The sequence below is a fragment of the Pelodiscus sinensis genome, chromosome 22 (genome assembly GCF_052426305.1).
Source record: "Pelodiscus sinensis isolate ZL-2025 chromosome 22, ASM5242630v1, whole genome shotgun sequence".
In the NCBI taxonomy this organism is placed as follows: domain Eukaryota; kingdom Metazoa; phylum Chordata; order Testudines; family Trionychidae; genus Pelodiscus; species Pelodiscus sinensis.
Genome location: NC_143073.1, coordinates 25144425 through 25164677, shown reverse-complemented (window position 1 = coordinate 25164677; position 20253 = coordinate 25144425). Strand labels below are relative to the sequence as shown.

General features: G+C 53.9%; 1 protein-coding gene and 1 pseudogene across 1 annotated transcript in view; both read right to left on the bottom strand.

The window, feature by feature from the left end:
* Nucleotides 1–2908, bottom strand: part of LOC149521880 (guanylate-binding protein 3-like) — an 86649-nt gene extending 83741 nt beyond the window's left edge. Inside the window, exon 1 of the mRNA XM_089772589.1 lies at nucleotides 2827–2908. The gene's annotated coding sequence lies outside the window, so the exon portion shown is untranslated. The remainder of the gene's footprint in view (nucleotides 1–2826) is intronic.
* A 4412-nt stretch (nucleotides 2909–7320) lies between these two features.
* On the bottom strand, nucleotides 7321–18466 carry LOC149521879 (phospholipase A2 inhibitor gamma subunit B-like; annotated as a pseudogene).
* Between the last annotated feature and the right edge of the window lie 1787 nt (nucleotides 18467–20253).

Here is a 20253-nt window from a genome sequence, read left to right as displayed (position 1 = left end):
TCCCAGTCCCAAGGGACCAGCCCCAGTCCCAGGGTAATTTATACCTTGGATCTCACCCAGAGAGCTCACTGGGCCAGGCCTTTAGCATCAACCATGGAAAGGTTTATTAATTACAGTAGGAAAAGGTTGGGGGTGAGGTTGTCGCTGAACACACATCACTCACCGGCTATAGGGCAGGCTCTTAGCAGAGAGGTTACAAACTGCCCGCTTAGGAGTCTCTGGGGCACGTCCCATGTCGGGCGGTCCCAGCCCATTGCTCCCTCCCAGACAGAGAACACCGACAGTACAAGCCCAGAGCCCATGTTTCTAACTCCACACACAGGCTGCACCAGCTTTCAACACCTCACACGGCCACGTTGCACAGAACTTGGAGCGACCCTTCACCAGCGGGTGCAGCCGTGACCTGCCAGCTCCCATTAAAACCCAACAACAGGACACTAGGTCATTGGCCAGCAACAGGGATGGGTCGGGGAATGATCCTGTTGGTGGGAGGGGGCAGGGTCTGGTCTAGCCGGCCAGGCAGGTGGTGGCCCATGCGGAGCCCTGTGCGCCCAGCAGAGCCCACTGGCAGTAGAGTGCTACTTTCCCACCACTCAGATATCAGTCATCTCTGAGGGTATGTCTACACTACAAAGTTAATTTGAACGCATTAATCTGTGGAACTCCCCACCACTGGAAATTGCTGTGGTTAAGAGGTATGTAAAATTCTAAAAGATTCTTTTTATAAAGAAGAGCTGGATGCTCAAAATGAATGATCAGAAAACTGCTGAACCTCCTTTTTTTCTAGTCTTACACTGATTTCTAGCTATTAGTAATATTCCTCTTATTGGTGGTTCAGATACCTTTCTTTGCCGGATCTAGTGCTGGCCGGTGACTGAGACAGGATACTCTCCAGTACACAGCACCCTGTACAAGGGCCCCCCAAACTGCCGTGGTGTCTCTCTGGGTATGTCTACACTACAAAGTTAATTCGAACTAACAGCCGTTAGTTCGAATTAACTTTAATAGGCGCTACACAGGCAAACCGCTAGTTTGAACTTAATTCGAACTAGCGGAGTGCTTAATTCGAACTAGGTAAGCCTCATTCCACGAGGACTAACGCCTAGTTCAAATTAAGTAGTTTGAATTAAGGGCTGTGTAGCCACTTAATTTGAACTAGTGGGAGGCTAGCCCTCCCCAGCTTGCCCTGCTGGCCACTCTGGGCACCACCAGGGAAACTCGTCTGCCCCACTCCCGGCCCCGGAGCCCTTAACGAGGCACAGTCTGGCTACAGTGCCTGTGCCAGGTGCAAGCCTGCCAGCACCCAGCCAGTTTTGAACACACATGTCCTTTATTTTTTACATCAGGAAGGGGGGCTAGGGAGGAGTAAGTGGAAGAAGGTGAGGGAGGAATGGGGTATGAGCCCCTGATGGGGAGGACTGAGGTGGCTCGGTGGGCTCCTTGGGGTGGAAGGTCTCCTGCAGGGCCTCCTGGATCCTGACAGTCCCCCGATTGACTCCCCCAGATGGCAGCCTGCGGCAAGTGCAGCCAGGCTGCTGTCCGAGTGCTGTGATGTGCCGAGTGTGGGCACTCAGGGCGCTCCAAGACAGGACTGCTTTGCTGTCCCTCATCGAGGTAGACAAGCAAGCAGGGAACCCTGAGAACTGTCTGCAGGGCTCTGGGCTTCGGTGTCCAGCTGGGAGCACGAATTACCATCTGCAGGTAGAAACCGAAAACAAAAGCCGCCCCTTTCCCAGAAATAAGAGAAAGGCAGGAAGCGGGGCTGGCTGGGAGCCAGCAACACAAAGCTCCAGCAGCCCTGAGCTCCTGCCAGGGGAGAGCGCAGCCTGTGGAGAGAAGTGATTGGATCTCGCCAAATTAAGTGACTGGGCAACAAAATGGCAAATGCAACGTAGTGCTGCTAAATGTAAAGCGATGCCCATTGGGAAACATCCTCCCAGCGATCCGTACAGCACGGTGGGGACTAATTCGGCTTCAGCTACTCCAGAGAGACCTTGGAGTCAATGTGGACCCGTCTCTGAAAACGTCCGCTCAGTGGGCGGCAGCAGCCAAAAAAGCAAATGGAATGCGAGGAATCAACAAAAAAGGGAGAGAATAAGACAGAGAATCTCTTCTGTCTCTCCGTAAATCCATGGGACGCCCGCAGCTGGAATCCCGGGTACAGACGCGGTCGCCTCATCCCAAAAGAGATCTCTTGGCATTGGAAAAGGTTCAGGAAAGGGCAACAAAAAGGAGGCGGGCAGTGCTCACCCAGCAATAGACCGGGAGGTCTTGGAGCCTCTGGCAGGGGATCCTGACTGGTTTCCCGAGGAAGCTCTCAAACGCTGGCACTTCAGCTGCCCCTCCACCCACTGTCATGCTGCTCCTGCCCTCTGCCTTGGAGCGGTCCCTTGGGAGACTCCTGCTTGCTGTGCAGGGTGTGGGAGGGAGAAAGGGGGGCTGATATTAGGGTGTCCCTCCCCCCCAATCCTGTACCCTATCTCCAAATAGAGAGAAGGGGATGGAGGGAGCTTGGCAATGCAAATCTCTGTCACTCACACCCTGTGTGTGTCTCTGTCATTCTCACACACACACCCTGAACTTCCCTTTCCTCTCCCAACCCAACATGTTACCCCCAAAATTCCCACTGGAGACCCCCCAGGGTTACAGGAGGGTGGCCGTATTGATTGAGGAATTCACACTCCACTAGATGGTTCAGCTGAAGAGGGGAGAGCTACCACTGAAGGTTTAAACTAAAGAGGAACCAGCTCTCTCTCCCTCCCCCTTCCTCTCACTCACACACCCCTTCATTCATTCACACGTTCATTCCTGCCCTCACACACTCACACAGGCATGTGGGCTGCAGACGGAGCGGAGGCGTGGAGATCCTGGAGGGTCTGCCTGCTGGTCACGGCTGGGGAGCTGGTCGGAAGAGAAAGAAGAGCTTCCGCCACGAGCTCTCTGCTTTTATTGCCTCTGAACAACCCCTGTGACTCATGAAACTTCCTCACCAGGCAGCAGGCGCAGACTTAGACTAATAGAGCTGGAAGAGACCTCCGGAAATCAACAAGTCCAGCCCCCTGCCCAAGGGAGGACCAATCCCAACTAAATCAACCCAGCCAGGGCGTTGTCCAGCCTGGACTTAAAAACTTCTAGGGGTGGAGATTCCACCCCCTCCCTAGGGAACCCAGCCTAGCGCTTCCCCACCCACCTAGGGAAATCATTTTTCCTAATGTCCAACCTAGACCTCTCCTACTGTAACTTGAGACCTTTGCTCCTTGTTCTGCCACCTGTCACTGCTGAGAACAGCCTCTTTCCAGCCTCTTTGGAACCCCCCTTCAGGAAGTTGCAGGCTGCTCTCAAATCCCCCCTCACTCTTCTCTTCTGCAGACTGAACAAACCCAAATCCCTCAGTTTCTCCTCATAGGCCATGTGCTCCAGCCCCCGAATCATTTTGGTCGCCCTCCTCTGGACCCTCTCAAATGCGTCCACGTCCTTTCTGTAGCGGGGGGCCCACAACTGGACACAATACTCCAGATGTGACCTCCCCAGTGCCAAATAAAGGGGAATGATCTTTTCTCTGGATCTGCTGGCAATACTCCTCCTAATGAACCCTAATATGCCATTAGCCTTCTTGGCTACAAGGGCGCCCTGTCGACTAATATCCAGCTTCTCATCCACTGTAACCCCCAGGTCCTTTTCTGCAGAACTACTACTTAACCGGTTGGTCCCCAGCTTGTAACTATGTTACTCCAAGGTCCGACCCAGGGCCCCTAAGGCGGCAGCAGCAACAGGCAGGGATACGGCCATGCGCAACCTGGCAGCTTTTTCCCCATAGACAACATCCCCAAAGTATCCCTCCCAGACCACACACCTGCCCACCCTCCAGGCACCTCTTCTTTTATAGCAGCCACAGGCCTTAATTGGCTGCAGGTGTTTAATTAGCCGGTGGCTTCTAGCGAGTTCCTCTTGACCCCAGGTGGCTGCCTGATGATGCTGGACTGCGGCTTTAGCCCTTTTTCACACAGGCTACATCTACATTGCAGACTTCTTGCATAAGAACTCTTTTGTGGAAGAGTTCTTGTGCAAAAACACTTCCACAAGAGCACGTCCACACGGCCATGTGCTTTTGCGCAAGAGCATCCATGGCAGTGTGGACGCTTTCTTGCGCAAGAAAGCTCCAATGGCCATTTTAACCATAGGGGTTTCTTGCGCAAGTAATTCATGTTGCCTGTCTACACTGCCCTTTGTGGAAGAGCTCTTGCGCAAGGGGGCTTATTCCTCATGGGGAGAGGAATAACCCTTCTGGAAGAAGCCCTGTTTCACAACGCTGTACTGTAAATTTACATGTGCAAGAACGCGCGTGCAGTATAGACAGCCGGCAAGTTTTTGCGTGAGAACGGCTGTTCTTGCGCAAGAAACATGGAATGTAGACACAGCCTTAGGGAAGAGGAAAACCAACCAGCCCCTTCTTGGGAAATTAGGGGCTTGGCTGTGTGGATGCTCTGCTGGTTATTCTGAAATGAGGGGGGTTCTCTCACAATAGCTCCTTAGTGTAGACCAGGGCCCAGCCTTTGGCATGAGGGATGGGAGGGGGCAGGCAGCACCCAGGAGTGGGGAATGATGCAGCACAGAGACCCCGACACGAGGAAGGGGATGCAGGAGTCCAGCAAGCCCTGGGGGTGGGCTGTGCAGCTGGCCAATGCGTGCTTTGTAGGGCGAGACCCCTCACATTAATAATCCCAATCCCATCCATCCCCTCTGCTTCATTTCTCCTGGGGGTCTCCAGAGACGGAGCCAGACCTGTTTGGCAGCTGCCATCTCCTCTGCCGGGTCAGTCTGTGCGCAGCAATCTCACCAATCAAAGCCAAGGCCTCGCCGGACGTGTCCTGAGCTGGACTTCTCAAGCACCTTCTGTTGTCACCTGCTGTGGCAGACACAGCCAACGCCCCATGTCAGCTCCCGGACATTTTTAATTTGTAGAGAGACATTAACAGGACTTCTGGGTGCTGGCGCTGGTTCTCCTGCTCCCCTTCAGCTACTGGCATCCTCCCCCCAATTCTGTGCCTCAGTTTCCCCTCACACCACAGTCTCTGTGTAGACCATAAGCCATTGAGGAAGGAGCCCAGCTCTTGTTGTGTGTCCAGGCAGCCTCCAGCACTGCTGAAGCCCTGATCTCAACTGGGGTCTTTGCAGCACCACGACAGAGGTTTTAGTCTTGACTAGAGTCTGTCTGTTCGATGCCTGGCCCAGTGTGCGCCCTGGTATTGATCTGGCTGGCACCTGATGCAGAGAGATGCAGAGAGACTCAGGGAGTTGAGGATAGAAGCCAGATAAATGGGAGTCGCTTTCTTTCACACACACACACACACACACACACACACACACACACACACACACACACACAGTAGCAAAATGTCATGTTCACTTGATTGCTCGTGGCCTCCCCTCCTGTTCCCCACCACACTCCCTGCACCCTCCTTGTGTGTCCGAATGACCAGTCAGGTCGGAATCCTTGCTCTGGTGGTTTCCAGTGGCAGGGAGTTCCACAGATCAATGCCTTCTCAACAGAAAAGGGGTAGCACTTAATCTGTTTAAATCTACATTGTAAAGGGGCAGCCCTGCAGGGGGGTTAAGGGTCGTCCACATTATCCTAGGTGGGCGGGTCTCTGTGGATCCTAGCCCGCTGCCTCACTTTCCCTGCAGCCTCTGGAGGGGCTGGTTTACAGTGGCACCAGTGTAACCTGGACACGGGTCGTTGGCCCCCTCTGCTGGCCGGATCCTGTAAAGCAGGATAGGGAGCTGTTAAGCTAGAGGGCTGCAGATGCGTCTCCTTTAATTCCAATGTTAAAGGCGCCTGTGTTCATCAACCCCGCCCTCCCCCACCATCCCCCATCTCTGCCTGAGTCCGGGGTTCACTCCCAGCCCAGGGCATGTTTCCAGGAGCTACTTTGTGCAGGAGGCAGCAGGGCCCTGGCATCCCGAGGTGGCTGCTTTAACCCCGGGGGGTTTCCAGCCCTGGCTGACGGCCCTGCCAGAAAACCGCTTTCATAGTGTAATTAAAGGGCAGCAGTGGGGGAGGGGAGTCAGCTGAACAGATTTTCGATTTTATGACTATTCTAAGCTGTATAAGGCCCCACAAGTAAACCAACCTCATTTCCCATCCCGCATGAGGGCCTGCCAGAGGGGTGGCATAGGAGACGGCTGTGCAGGCTGCATTCCATGTGTGTGCATTTGTGGGTTTGCGTGTGTGTGTGCACGCCTGTGTGCATCCTCTCCCCATTCCATTTCAAGGGGCCGTCCTACCTCTAATCAGTCTCAGAACCAGGCTTCAGATTCTCCCTGAACTCCCCTAATATTAAATGTGAGGAAATCCATCAGACCACCAGCAAGGAGACACACATAATCCCCAGATGCACACCACACAACCCTGGACTCAGTATCACACACAAGATTCATGATGACACACACAGTCTAGGACTTGGGATTATACACACACACACACACACACAGTTCAATACATAGACACACAGTCCAAGGCGTGATTACACATACATGATCCAAGACTTGCTATCACACACACACGAACACACGGTCCCAAACTCATGATTACACACGCACAGGGTACGTCTACGTGACAGAGTTTTTTTCGGGAAAATGGCCATTTTTCTGAAAAAACTTGAGTTACATCCACACTGCAATCATGTTCTTTCGAAAGCAAATCAAAAGAGCAGAGGGGTTTTTCCTGGCATTGGTAATCCTCATTCTACGAGGAAGAAGCCTTTTTCCGAAAGAGCTCTTCTGGAAAAAGGCCTGTGTGGAGGGGGAAGAGGGAGTTCTTTCCAAGAGAAGAAAGAGGAAGAAGCACAGGTGCCCTGGTAGCCACTCCACCCACAGTAACCACAGCTCACATGCGAGAGAGCGTCCATTCAGTGTGGACGCTATCTTTTGAATAGCAGATCGCTTTTTCAATGTGCTTTGGCAGTGTGGCTGCTCCCTTTCAGAAGACGTTTTTCCAGAAAATCTCTTCTGGAAAAGTTTCTTCCAAAAGGAGCCTGCAGTCTAGACACAGCCACAGAGTCTAGTTCTCATTATCACACACAGGAAGACACACAATATCTGAGATCCACTATTACAGATAGACACAGACACGATCCCAGAATCAGCCCCCACACGATCCAAGAATCGTTCCCCCCCCCCAACAGACACAGACACCTGCTACTGTGCAGTTTTCTTGTGTCTGTTTTATTCTGTTAATCCCGTTCCAGGGAAAGTGAATCCGAGCCCTGCCACCAGCACCTTGGCTCCCCAGGGCAGCGGGGCTGTGACAGGAGAGGGGGATCAGGAGAGGCCGTTCACCAGCAGGACGGTAAGGAGGGCTGGGAGGACAAGTCCATCTGGTTCTGGAGCCACAGTGGCCACGCGGGAGGAGGCTGGGCTGCATTCGGCCATGGTGAGATCCACATTGAACCCCCCAAAGCTCCCTTTGAGCTGCTGTATATTAGTGCTGGCAGACTTACTGGTGCAGCCTTTCAGGGTGGTCTTTATGCTTGTCTCACCTGTGGGAGTCAAAGCAAGAGGGTCAGTGTCTGGGAACCCCTTTGGGAAGCCTTTTATATCTCTTGTCCAATACAACACGGTCACCTTCCCCCTTGGAGCCACTCGCTGCTGCCCATCTGGGATCCTACAACGGTCTCTCTTCCTCTGCTCTGATGCAGTGTCACTCAGTGAACCCCTGATCTCTAACGAACTCTAACAGGCCAATGTTAGTGCCACCATTCACCTGGCAATGGTGTTGCTCACGGATGGTGGCAGTGGTGGGATCCTTAACCAGATATCATCCAAACGACCTGTACAGACCCTGGCACATGGGAACTCCCAATTTTTTGCAATGGCAAGTGGGCAGCAGAGGATTCACCTCAGCCAATGGGTTTGTGGAACACCTGGAACAAAAAGGCCCTGATCTCAGTTGGGGCATCTGTTAGGGTACGTCTACAGTAGGCCCCTAGATCGATCTAGGGAGGATAATGAGGGCAACTGAAATTGCAAATGAAGTGCGGCATTTAAATATCCCACGCTTGATTTGCATGTTCCAGGCTGGTCGCCATTTTAGAAATTGACTAGCCTGAAGTAACTGCCCGCGTCTACACGCGGCAGGAAACGGGATTCCGAAATAAAGCCCTAACTCAAATTAGCTGTTATTCCTCCTGCAATGAGGTTCTCCAGCTAATTCAAGTTAGGGCTTTATTTCAGAATCCCGTTTCACTGCTGTGTGTAGATGCGGGCAGTTACTTCGGGCTTGCAAATTTCAAAAATGGCGACCTGACGGGAACATGCAAATCAAGCGCGGGATATTTAAATCCTGTGCTTCATTTGCAATTTTGGTCGCCCTCATTAGCCTCCCTACATCAATCTAGGGGGCTAGTGTAGACGTACACTCACACAGTTCCACAACCAGTAAAAAAGAAATATCTCTGGCACTTCCAGGTCCCCCCAGCTGGGAGATTTCTGCAGCAGACCCAGGCAGGGTGAGGTTGTACTGTCACTTCATTTGTATTATTTTAGAGCCTGCTATTCTACAAAGAGAGTGACACCAAAGCAGTTTGGGGGTCCCTTGCGCAGGGCGCTGGGCACAGGAGAGTATCCTGCCTCAACCAGCGGCCAGCACTAGATCCTGTACAGAAAGGTATCTGAACCACCAAGTATGAGGGATATTGCTAATAGCTAGAAATCAGCGTAAGACCGGAAAAAGAAGGTTCAACAGTTTTCTGATCATTTATTATAATCACTCCAGCTCTTCTTGATCAACAAGAATCTTTTAGAAATTTACATAGCTCTTGACCACAGCAATTTCCAGTGGTGGAGAGTTCCAAAGACTAACAGGTTATTGGCTGGAAAAAAGCATTTATTTTAATCATAATGCACTTCACCCTTTTCAATTTCATCTCCTCTCTTATGCCAGAGAGTGCTCAGAAATTCTCTGGTGCTCTGAGATTTTTCAGCTCAAACCTTTCTGCAGTTAAAAATAGAAATGTGAACACATTTTGTGAATTCAAATTCGCCAGACTGTTTCAGTCAGAAGAGACCCCCATGAAAACAAACTCTGGGAAAAATCAGACTGGTTCATTATTGTGATTTGAAACAACTTTCCCTTCCAATGTTTTATCTACAAGAACTCTTTAACGTTCCCCACCACAGGGGCCCGCCCATACATGTGATGGCTCCTGGGTGGGAAAATCGGACTTACCACTTTTCACTGTGCCTCTGACATGCAGGCAGTGGGTCCGGGCACCTGTGCAGTCGATGATCTCTTCAGTGCAGTGATTGGAGAACACAGAGAAACAGGCTGGGCAGCACCAGCCATTCGGGTAGTGTTAGCTGGGGGCACTGGGAAAAATGGAGCAAAACCAGTCAGATCAGGGGACAAGCTCCAGCGGACATCGGGGCAGGGAGCACTGCAGCTTTGGGGAACAGGAAAGGAGAGGTTTGCAGCAGGGAATCCTGGATCCAGTTCACACCTGGTGCAAGCCTAGAGCCCAGTCCACTGACCTCACCCCCACCCAGAGTTTCAGTGTTATCCAATGAAATGCCCCCTGCAGGGCAGGGGAAATAAAGGTTCTTTCCTAATCCCGTTCCGTTTTCCCACCGAGAGGCCTGACGGGACCAGGCAGGGCAGGGGGCGCGCGAGAGCAGACATGCTGGAGATGGAGATGGGCGCTGTACCGCTAACAGTGACTGTTTCGCAGGCCTCCCCAACAAAGTAGAGATCCTGTTCCCAAAAGTCATGTAGAGAGGTGCAAGGTTGCACTGGCTGGAGGACACTCAGGCCTTCACAAAGATCGGGGTCTTTATCTCTCCTGTATGGGAGGAAGAGGAGATGAGGCTTCAGGTCTCTGCCTGTCCCTCGCAATGCTTCACAGGTGTGATTATGTCCTGTCGGGAGAGGGGGAAACTGAGGCATGACTCACCCAAGGTCAGTAGAGAACCAGCAGGACTGGTGCCTCTAGCTGCCCCTCACCCACTGGATTTCTCTTTCCTCTCAGAGTCAGGGAGAGAACCCAGGAGTCCTGACTCCCTCGGCTCTAACCCACCAGACACCGCACCCCTGCCAGGACCAAAGAGAGACTCCCCCAGCCTCTCTCCTCCACCCACCAGCCCAAGCCCCTGGCACAGCCACAAAGAAAACCCAGGCGTCCTGGCTCCCAGGCCCCCTGCTATAACACAATAGCCCCTGTATTCTGGACTGGTTCAAGGTCTCCTGCATCTACATGCTACGGATTCTGCTTTAATGATCCCACAGGAATCCAGCTGCTCCCTGCAGACTTGCAAAGGGCCCGTACAGTCCTTGTGGACGCCGACACAGACCTCACACAAAATACAGGTCCCTAGAGAAGCAAAAGCAAAGGTGCTGAACCCTATCTTCAGGCCCATTGATTGTAATGGAGCTACGGCCCATTGACCCACCTGGGGACTTCCCCATTGACTCCAAGGCAGCTATGGCCCATTGACACTCCTAGGATCTCGCCCATTGAGTCCAATGGAGCTACGGCCCATTGACCCAGCTGGGACCTTGCCCTGCATTTCTTGGGTTTTTGCTAGTGTTCTCTGTCCCTCTATTGCACAACTAGGTGGAGAGGTGGATATGCTGGAGGGCAGGGATCGGATCCAGAGTGATCTGGACAGATTAGAGGATTGGGACAAAAGAAATCTGATGAGTTTCAACAAGGACAAGTACAGAGTCCTGCACTTGGGATGGAAGAATCCCAAACACTGTTACAGGCTGGGGACCAACTGGCTAAAGAGCTGTTTTGCAGAAAAGGACCTGGGGGTTACAGTGGATGAGAAGCTGGAGATGAGTCAACAGGGCGCCCTTGTAGCCAAGAGGGCTAATGGCATATTAGGGGCATTAGGAGGAGCATTGCCAGCAGATCCAGAGAAGTGATTATTCCCCTTTATTTTGCTCTGGGGAGGCCACATCTGGAGTATTGTGTCCAGTTCTGGGCCCCTCGCTATAGAAAGGATGTGGGCGCATTAGAGAGGGTCAAGCAGAGGGCGACCAAAATGATTCAGGGCTGGAGCACGTGACCTATGAGAAGAGGCTGAGGGATTTGGGTTTGTTCAGTCTGCAGAAGAGAAGAGTGAGGGGGGATTTGAGAGCAGCCTGCAACTCCCTGAAGGGGGGTTCCAAAGAGGCTGGAGAGAGGCTGTTCTCAGTGGGGGCAGGTGGCAGAACGAGGAGCAATGGGCTCCAGTTGCAGTGGGAGAGAAGATCTCAGACCTGGGGCACATTTCACCCCGTGGGGGGGGGGGACAGCCCCTCCCCTGCAGAGCAACTCTCCTGGGTGGGTTTTAGTGTGACCGCACTGGGCAAGGTTCAGAGACCTCCCGGCCCCGTTCTCACCTGTCTCCAGCAGGGCCCAGAGGAGGCAGCAGAGGAGAAGTGTCTTCCTGGTGCTGGGGCGGGAGCTGGAGCCGGTCTGGGGTCTGAGCCAGGGGGCTCTGGAGCCGCAAACTGTCTGTCGGGCTGGCAGTTCTCGACGGAGGCCCGGGCAGGGTCACAATCAGAGTCACCGGCCCTGAGTATCATAGAACCATAGAGCTGGAAGAGACCTTAGAAGGTCATCAGGTCCAGCCCCCTGCTCTAGGCAGGACCAATCCAACTAAATCAACCTGGCCAGGGCTTGGTCAAGCTGAGACTTAAAAATCTCGAGGGATGGAGATTCCACCCCCTCCCTAGGGAACCCAGCCCAGCGCTTCACCACCCACCTAGGGAAATAGTTTTTCCTAATCTCCAACCTGGACCTCTCCCACCACAACTTGAGCCCATTGCTCCTTGTTCTGCATCTGTCACTACTGAGAACAGCCTCTCTCCAGCCTCTTTGGAACCTCCCTTCAGGAAGTTGAAGGCTGCTATCAAATCCCCCCTCACTCTTCTCTTCTGCAGACTGAACAGACCCAACTCCCTCAGCCTCTCTTCTTATGTGCAATGAGGAGAAACAGTTAATTCGAGGAAAGGGTTTTCAATCAGACTACCGCGTCTACACACGGCGAATTAAATCAGGCGACTGGCATTTTAAAATGGCGACCGGCCGCGATTATGTTAATCAAGCGCAGGATATTTAAATCCCGCGCTTGATTTGCAACTTCGGTATGCTTCATTTGACTCCCTAGTCCGAACTACGGGGCAAGTGTAGACATGCCCTTAGTCTGGGAGCTGACCTCCTCCGTGAAGACAGAGGCAAAGAAAGCATTGAGTACTTCATCTTTTCCCACATCATCTGTCACTAGGTTACCCCCTCTCATCCAGTAAGGGCCCCACACCCTCTCTGATCACCTTCTTCTTCCTAATTTGCCTGTAGAAACCTTGCTTGTTATCCTTCACACCCTTTGCCAGTCGCAATTCCAATTGTGCTTTCGTCTTCCTGATAACCCCCCGGCATTCTCAAGCAATGCATTTATACCCCTCCCTGGTCATTTGTCCAAGTTTCCACTTTTTGTAAGCTCCCTCTTTGTGCTTAAGTTCACCAAGGATTTCCCCGGTAAGCCAATTCGGTCTCCTACCATGCTTGTTTCTTTTCCTGCGCATCGGGATAGTTTCTTTCTGTGCCTTCAATAAGGCTTCTTTAAAATCCTGCCAGCTCTCCTGGACTCCTTTCCCCTTCATTTTAGCATCCCAGGGAATCCTGCCCATCAGGTCTCCGAGGGAGTCACAGGCTGCTTTTCCGAAGTCCAAGGGGTGTATTTTACTACTCTCCTTTCTTCCTTTAGTCAGGATCCTGAAATCTACCATCTCATGATCACTGCTTCCCAGGTTATCACCCACCTTTATTTCCTCTCCTAGTTCCTCCCTGTTTGTTAGCAGCAGGTCAAGCTGCGCACGGCCCCTGGTCAGATCCCGCAGCACTTGTACCAAGAAGTTATCCCCAACATTCTCCAAAAACTTCCTGGATTGCCTGTGCACTGCTGTATTGGTTTCCCAAGAGATGTCAAGGTGATTAAAGTTCCCCACGAGAACCAGGGCCTGTGATCTGGAAGCTTCTCTCAGTTGTCCGAAGAAAGCCTCATCTACCTCATCCACCTGATTCAGCGGCCTGTAGCAGACACCAATCACAACATCACTGCTGTTGTTTGCACCTCTAAATTTAACCCATAGACTCTCCACAGGCTTTTCTCCCCCTATATACAGGAGTTCAGAGCAGTCATAGTGCTCTCTTACATACAATGAAATTCCTCCTCCTTTTCTCCCCTGCCTGTTCTTCCTGAACAGTTTATACCCTTCCATGACAGCGCTCCAGTCATGCGAGTCATCCCACCAAGTCTCTGTTATCTCAATTAAATCATATTTCTTGGACTGGGCCAGGGCCTCCAGTTCTTCCTGTTTGTTTCCCAGGCTTCTTGCATTTGTGTACAAACACTCCAGATAACCAGTTGATCACCCTATCCTCTCCATTCGAATCAGGGGTACCCCTTTGTTACTCGTTCCTCTCTGCATTTCTTCCCGGTATCTGACTTTCCCACTCCCCTCAGGGTTTTGGTCACCGTCTCCCAATGAACCTAGTTTAAAGCCCTCCTCACTAGATTTGCAAGCCTGCACATGAAGATGCTCCTTCCTCTCTTGGTTAGGTGGATCCCATCTCTTCCTAACAATCCTTGTGCCCGGAACAGAGTCCCGTGGTCGAAGAAACCAAAGCCCTCTCTGTGACACCACCTGTGCAACCACGCATTTATGTCCTCTATTCGACGATCTCTGCCCAGTCCTTTCCCTTCAACAGGGAGGATGCACGAGAACACCACTTGCACTCCGAATTCTTGGATCCTTCTTCCCAGCGCTAAATAATCTGCTGTGACCCACTCGAGGTCACTCTTGGCCGTATCGTTAGTTCCCACATGGAGAAGCAGGAAGGGGTAGTGATCCGAAGGTTTGATCAGTTTTGTAACCCTCTCAGTCACATCCTGAATTTGAGCTCCCAGTAAGCAGCACACCTCTGCTCTGTGTGTGTGTGTGTGTGTGTGTGTATTATCCTGAGTCCTGGATTCTGTGTGTCATCGTGAGCCTTGGATCATGTTTGGGATAGTGTGTCAGTGCTTGTGCAGTGTGCGTGTGGGAATTACATGTGTCTGTTGGTGGTGGCCTGATGGATTTCCGCACATTTCATTTTAGTGCGTGTTTTGGGGGTGTCGGAAGCCTGGTTGTGTGTATGATTGGAGCTAGGACAACCCCTAGTAATGGAATGGGGAGAGTATGTACACAGGCACACACACACACACACACACACTCGCACCTGGAAGCAGTCTGCATGGCTTTCTCCCGTGCCACCCCTCCGACAGGCCCTTGGGTGGGAGGGGAAAGGAGGCTGGTTTAATTGTGGGGCCTTTTACATCCCAGAATAGTCCCACTTTTTGTCATAAAACTGCCCTTTAATTACACTGTGAATGTGGGTTTCTGGCAGGGCCGCCAGCCAGGGCTGGAAACCCCCTGGGGTTAGAGCAGCCACCTGGGGATACCAGGCCCCTGCTGCCTCCTGCACAGAACAGCTCCTGGAAACATGCCCTGGGCTTGGAGTGAACCCTGAACTTGGGCAGGGATGGGGGATTGGGGGGGCACGTTTAACATTGGAATGAAAGGAGCAGCGTCTGCAGCCCTGTAGCTTTAGCAGCTCCCTATCCTGCTTTACAGGATCCGGCCAGCAGAGGGGGCCAACGACCCGTGTCCAGGTTACATTGGTGCCACTGTAAACCAGCCCCTCCAGAGGCTGCCGGGAAAGTGAGGCAGCGGGCTAGGATCCACAGAGACCCGCCCACCTAGGATAATGTGGACGACCCTTAACCCCCCTGCAGGGCTGCCTCTTTAAAATGTAGATTTAAACAGATTAAGTGCTACCCCTTTTCTGTTGTGAGGTCTTTGATCTGTGGAACTCCCTGCCACTGGAAACCACCAGAGCCAGGATTCCGACCTGTCTGGTCATTCAGACACACAAGGAAGCTGCAGGGAGTGTGGTGAACAGGAGGGGAGGCCACGAGCAATCAAGTGAACATGACTTTTTTTACTGTGGGTGTGTGAGAGAGCGACTCCCATTTGTCTGGCTTCTATCCTCAACTCCCTGAGTCTCTCTGCATCTCTCTGCATCAAGTGCCAGCCAGATCGAAACCAGGGCACACACTGGGCCAGGCGTCGAACAGACAGACTCTAGTCAAGACTAAAATCTCTGTTGTGGTGCTGCAAAGACCCCAGTTGAGATCAGGGCTTCAGCAGTGCTGGAGGCTGCCTGGACACACAACAAGAGCTGGGCTCCTTCCTCAATGGCTTATGGTCTACACAGAGATTGTGGTGTGAGGGGAAACTGAGGCACAGAATTGTGGGGAGGATGCCAGTGGCTGAAGGGGGCAGGCGAACCAGCGCTAACACCCAGAAGTCCTGTTAATGTCTCTCTACAAATTAAAAAAAGTCCAGGAGCTGACACGGGGCTTCGGCAGGGTCTGACATGGAGGGTGAGAACAGAAGGTGCTTGAGAAGTTCAGCTCCAGGGCACGTCCAGCGGGGCCTTGGCTGTGTTTGGTGAGATTGCCCTTTGGCCCGCTGCACTGCCCACCCCTAGGGCTTGCTGGACCCCTCCATCCCCTTGCTTGTGCCAGGGTTTCTGTGCCGTGCCATTCCCCATACCTGGGCGCTGCCTGCTCCCCCGCCCCCATCCCACGTACCAAAGGCTGGGCCCTGGTCGACACTAGGGAGCTATTGTGAGAGATTCCCCCTTATTTCAAAACTAGTCAATTAGCCTGTCAAAAGACGGGATTATCAGGTCTCTCCTCCACGTCAGTCTTCCCTCCTGAGCCTCCGGTATCTCGCTCCGTCTCTCTCTCTCTCTCTCTCTCCTCCTCCTGCCTCCCCTCCTCTCTCTCAGCTCTCCTCCGCCTTCTGCCTCTCTCTCTCCGTCTCGCTCTTTCTCTTCTCCCCTCCTGCCTCTCACTCTCTCTCCGCTCTCCTCTGTCTCTGTCGGGGATGCACGCTCGTCCAGGCCCCGCCTCCGGGTGTGTATGTCACTGCGCCACCCCCCTTCGCCTCCCGCCGTGGCGCTTGGCTGACTTCTGTGCCACTCAGCTGGGCCGCCGCACGGGAGCAAGCAGCACAAAGGGCCTCTCTCTCTCTTCTCCTCCTACTGCCTCGCCCTCTCTCTTTCAGCCCCCTCCGCCTCCTGCCTCTCTCTCCTTCTCTTCTCCCCCTCCCTCCTCTCACTCTGCGTTTCTCTTCTCCTCCTCCTCTGCGTCTCTCTCACTCTCTCTCTCTCTGTCCTCTGCCTCCTCCGTTCTCCTCTCCGCCTCCTCCGCGTCCTCTGTGTCTGCTCCGCTTTTCTCCCTTTGAATCAGGCGCCCTTTCCTGATGTCAGAGACGCACGCTCATCCAGGCCCCGCCCCCTGGCAGTTCCCTCTGGGCAGTTCCCTCTCCCACCGTGGCGCTCAGCTGATTTCTGCGCCGCTCAGCCAGCGGAGCATCCACACGGCCACTCCCCTGATTTCCAAACAAGGAGCTGGTTGGTTTCTCCTTTCCCTGTGTGAGAAAGGGCCAAAGCCTCAGTCCAGCATCATCAGGCAGCCACCTGGGGTCAAGAGGAACTTGCTAGAAGCCACCGGCTAGTTAAACACCTGCAGCCAATTAACACTTGTGGCTGCTATAAAAGAAGGACTGGCTGGAGGGGAGGGGGGGCTGGGAGGGATCGTTTGGGGATGTGGCCTAGGGGAAAAAGCTGCCAGGTTGCACGTGGCTGTAACCCTGCCTGTTGCTGCTGCCCTAGCTGCCCTGGGCCGGACCCTGGAGTAGCGGGCTGGCCTGGGTTCCCCCGACATCTCAGCCTCTGCCCCGGTCAGGGAGACTAGGGCCCCAGAGGGGAGCTTGCCCAAAGTTATAAAGAGGCTTGTGATGAGGATGGCCTGGCAGCCTGTGGCTCCTGCCTCCAGCCCAGGGACAGAGGCCGTGTGGAGGCCGCAGGGAGCCTGGAGGCTAACGCTGTTGCCAGCAGCACCAGACCCAGGGGAACAGCCGGAGCTGTGCCCCAATATGTGCTGTTTGTGGTGGACAGCGTCACCAGGCGGGTCCTGCCTGGGTCTGTATCCCAGCCCTCTTCCCTGGTGGGAGGAGGGGAGGCGCTTTCACAAAAATCCTTCGATGTGGGACCCACATCCCTGAGAGCCCGCCCCTTCTCTGAAACTCTGCCCTGCTCGCTTCACCCCCTCTCCCTACCGTACCCAGCTCAGTCAAGCTGTTGGGGTGTGAGGAGGAGGTAGGCTCTGGGCTGAGGAGTTCAAAATTGTGGGGGGGGGGGGTGTGCCTTGGAGTGAGCCTGGGGCACAGAGTCTGGGTGCAGGAGGGGTTGAGGGGGGCTGGCTCTGGGTAGGAGTTTGGGTGCAGGAGTGGTTCCAGGAGGGGGTGGAGAGTTGGGGTGCAGGAGGGGATGAGGGGGGCTGGCTCTGGGTGCTAGTTTAGGTGCAGGAGGGGTTCCAGGCGGGGGTGGAGAGTTGGGGTGCAGGAGGGGGTGAGGGGGGCTGGCTCTGGGTGCGAATTTGGGTGCAGGAGGGGTTCCAGGCGGGGCTGGAGAGTTGGGGTGTAGGAGGGGGTGAGGGGTGCTGGCTCTGGGTGCGAGTTTGGGTGCAGGAGGGGTTCCAGGCAGGGCTGGAGCGTTGGGGTGCAGGAGGGAATGAGGGGGGCTGGCTCTGGGGGGGCTCTCATAAGCCACAGGACCAATTCTGTAGTACAGTTTTGCAACTCTGAAGCTCACAGCGCTCCTGGGACATCGACCTAAGCACTATGCTCACAGCTCCATGTCTCAGGGCGTTTTCGCCGGTCTCTCGGCTATCAGAGCGTCGTGGAGCGGAGAGGAACTGGTGGTCCGCCTGCCCTTGGCAAGAACTGGAAAAGCCGTGGAGCTGGGGGGAATCGCGTCCCATCTGTGAAAACTGAAAGCGAAATCTCGCCCTGAGGTTACAACATAAAATTCCCTTAAATGCCGCCGGTATTAACAGTCGGTCCTTGTGCGTTTCCACGGCATCTGACTGGAATCTTGTGCAAGTCCCTGGCCTGACTCCTCAGTCACACCGGTCACACCGCTCTGGCCACGGCGTGGGGAGGCTGCACTCCAACTGTGACAGATGCCAACACCTAAGCTGTGAAGTCTCCCCTTCCCCCAAAGAAAGGCAAGTTCTGCTACTTACCTGGCTCCCTCCCCCCGCCCCAAGTTCCCCCGGCTTCCCTCTAACACAGGGGTGGGGAGCCTCAGGCCCAGGGGACAGATGCAAATTCAGCCCCCGGGCCATAGGTTCCCCCCCCCCCCCTTCACAGAAACAACTACTAAGGAGACACCGAAACAACACAACCAGCCACAAACCTGGGCAGTCTCTGACCTTCGGCCCCCACGTGAGGCTCATCGTCCGAGCGAAACCCACGTCTGTCGTTCTCCTCCGTTCTCTGGCTCTTGCTGACTCGCTCCAAGCGCAGCATCCGACTGACGAATAAAGTGACAGCAACTGTCTGTGGCAGGTCGCAGCGTCCAATTCCTGCCAGGCTGGTTTCCTCACAAGGGAGTTGAACAGCAGGCAGGTTAGCAGAGAACGGAGCCGCTCATTGCAGAGCCCTGTGACCTGTCACTATTGAGGAAGAGGCAGGAGCATCAGAGTGGCCAGGCTGGGTCAGAGCAAAGGCCTGTCCAGCCCAGTGTCCTGTCTGTACACAGCGGCCGATCCCAGGTGCCCCAGGGGGAGTGAGCAGGACAGGGATTGCTTGACGATTCCCTCCCCTGTCACCCCTTCTCAGTCCCTGACAAAGGGTATGTCTACACTACAAAGTTAATTCGAACTAACAGCCGTTAGTTCGAATTAACTTTAATAGGCGCTACACATGCAAACCGCTAGTTCGAACTTAATTCAAACTAGCAGAGCACTTAATTCGAACTAGGTAAACCTCATTCTACGAATTAAAGCCTAGTTCGAATGAAGTAGTTCGAATTAAGGGTTGTGTAGCCACTTAATTCGAACTAGTGGGAGGCTAGCCCTCCCCAGCTTGCCCTGGTGGCCACTCTGGGCACCACCAGGCAAACTCTTCTGCCCCCCTCCCGGCCCCGGAGCCCTTAAAGGGGCACAGGCTGGCTACGGTGCCCATGCCAGGTACAAGCCTGCCAGCACCCAGCCAGCAGACCCTGCACCTGGCACGGCACGAGCCAGCCACCCGCTGCCATCCAGCCCTCCCCCTCTTCCCGGGACCAGGCTGGCAGCTCCCGGGAGCCTGCCCAGGTCCGCAAGAGGCGGGCGCCCACCTGGCCTACTGCGGACATCGTGGACCTCATCCACGACCTCCGCACTAGACACAGTAAAACGGCCGTCTAGGGCAGGAGAGCTGCCAGCCTGGCCACCCAGGAGCAGGTTTGCATGAAAATCAGGGTGGTCCAGTGAGACCGCCGACCCTGAGCCCTGAGCTTAGAATGGCCGTACTGGGTCAGACCAAAGGTCCATCTTGCCTGGTAGCCTGTCTGCCGACAGCGGCCAACACTAGATACCCTGGAGGGGATGGACGGAAGACAATGACCAAGCCATTTGTCTCGTGCCATCCAACTCCAGCCTTCCACAAACAGGCCAGGGACACCATTTCTACCCCCTGGCTAATACCACTCCATGGACCCAACCTCCATGAATTGATCTAACTTCTCTTTAAACTCTGTTCTAGTTGTAGCCTTCACAGCCTCCTGCAGCAAGGAGTTCCACAGGTTGACTATTTGCTTTGTGAAGAAGAACTTTCTGTTATTAGTTTGAAGCCTGCTACCCATTCATTTCAGTTGGTGTCCTCTAGTCCTTCTATTATGGGAACTAATGAAGAACTTTTCTGTATGCACCCTCTCCACACCACTCATGCTTTTATAGACCTCTATCATATCCCCCTTCAGTCTCCTCTTTTCTAAGCTGAAAAGTCCCAGTCTCTTTAGCCTCTCTTCATATGTGACCTGTTCCAAACCCCTGATCATTTTGGTTGCCCTCCCCTCTCCCACCCTCTCTCTTCCCCTCTCTCACCTCCTTTTCCCAGTCTCCCCGAGTTCTGTTCAATAAAGAGAGTTTCTATTTTTGAACACGTGTCCTTTATTTTGTACATCAGGAAGGGGGGCTAGGAAGGGGTAAGTGGAAGGAGGTGAGGGAGGAATGGGGTACGAGCCCCCGATGGGGAGGACTGGGGTGGCTCTGCGGGCTACTCAGGGTGGAAACTCTCCTGCAGCCCCCCGATTGACCACCCCGGATGGCAGC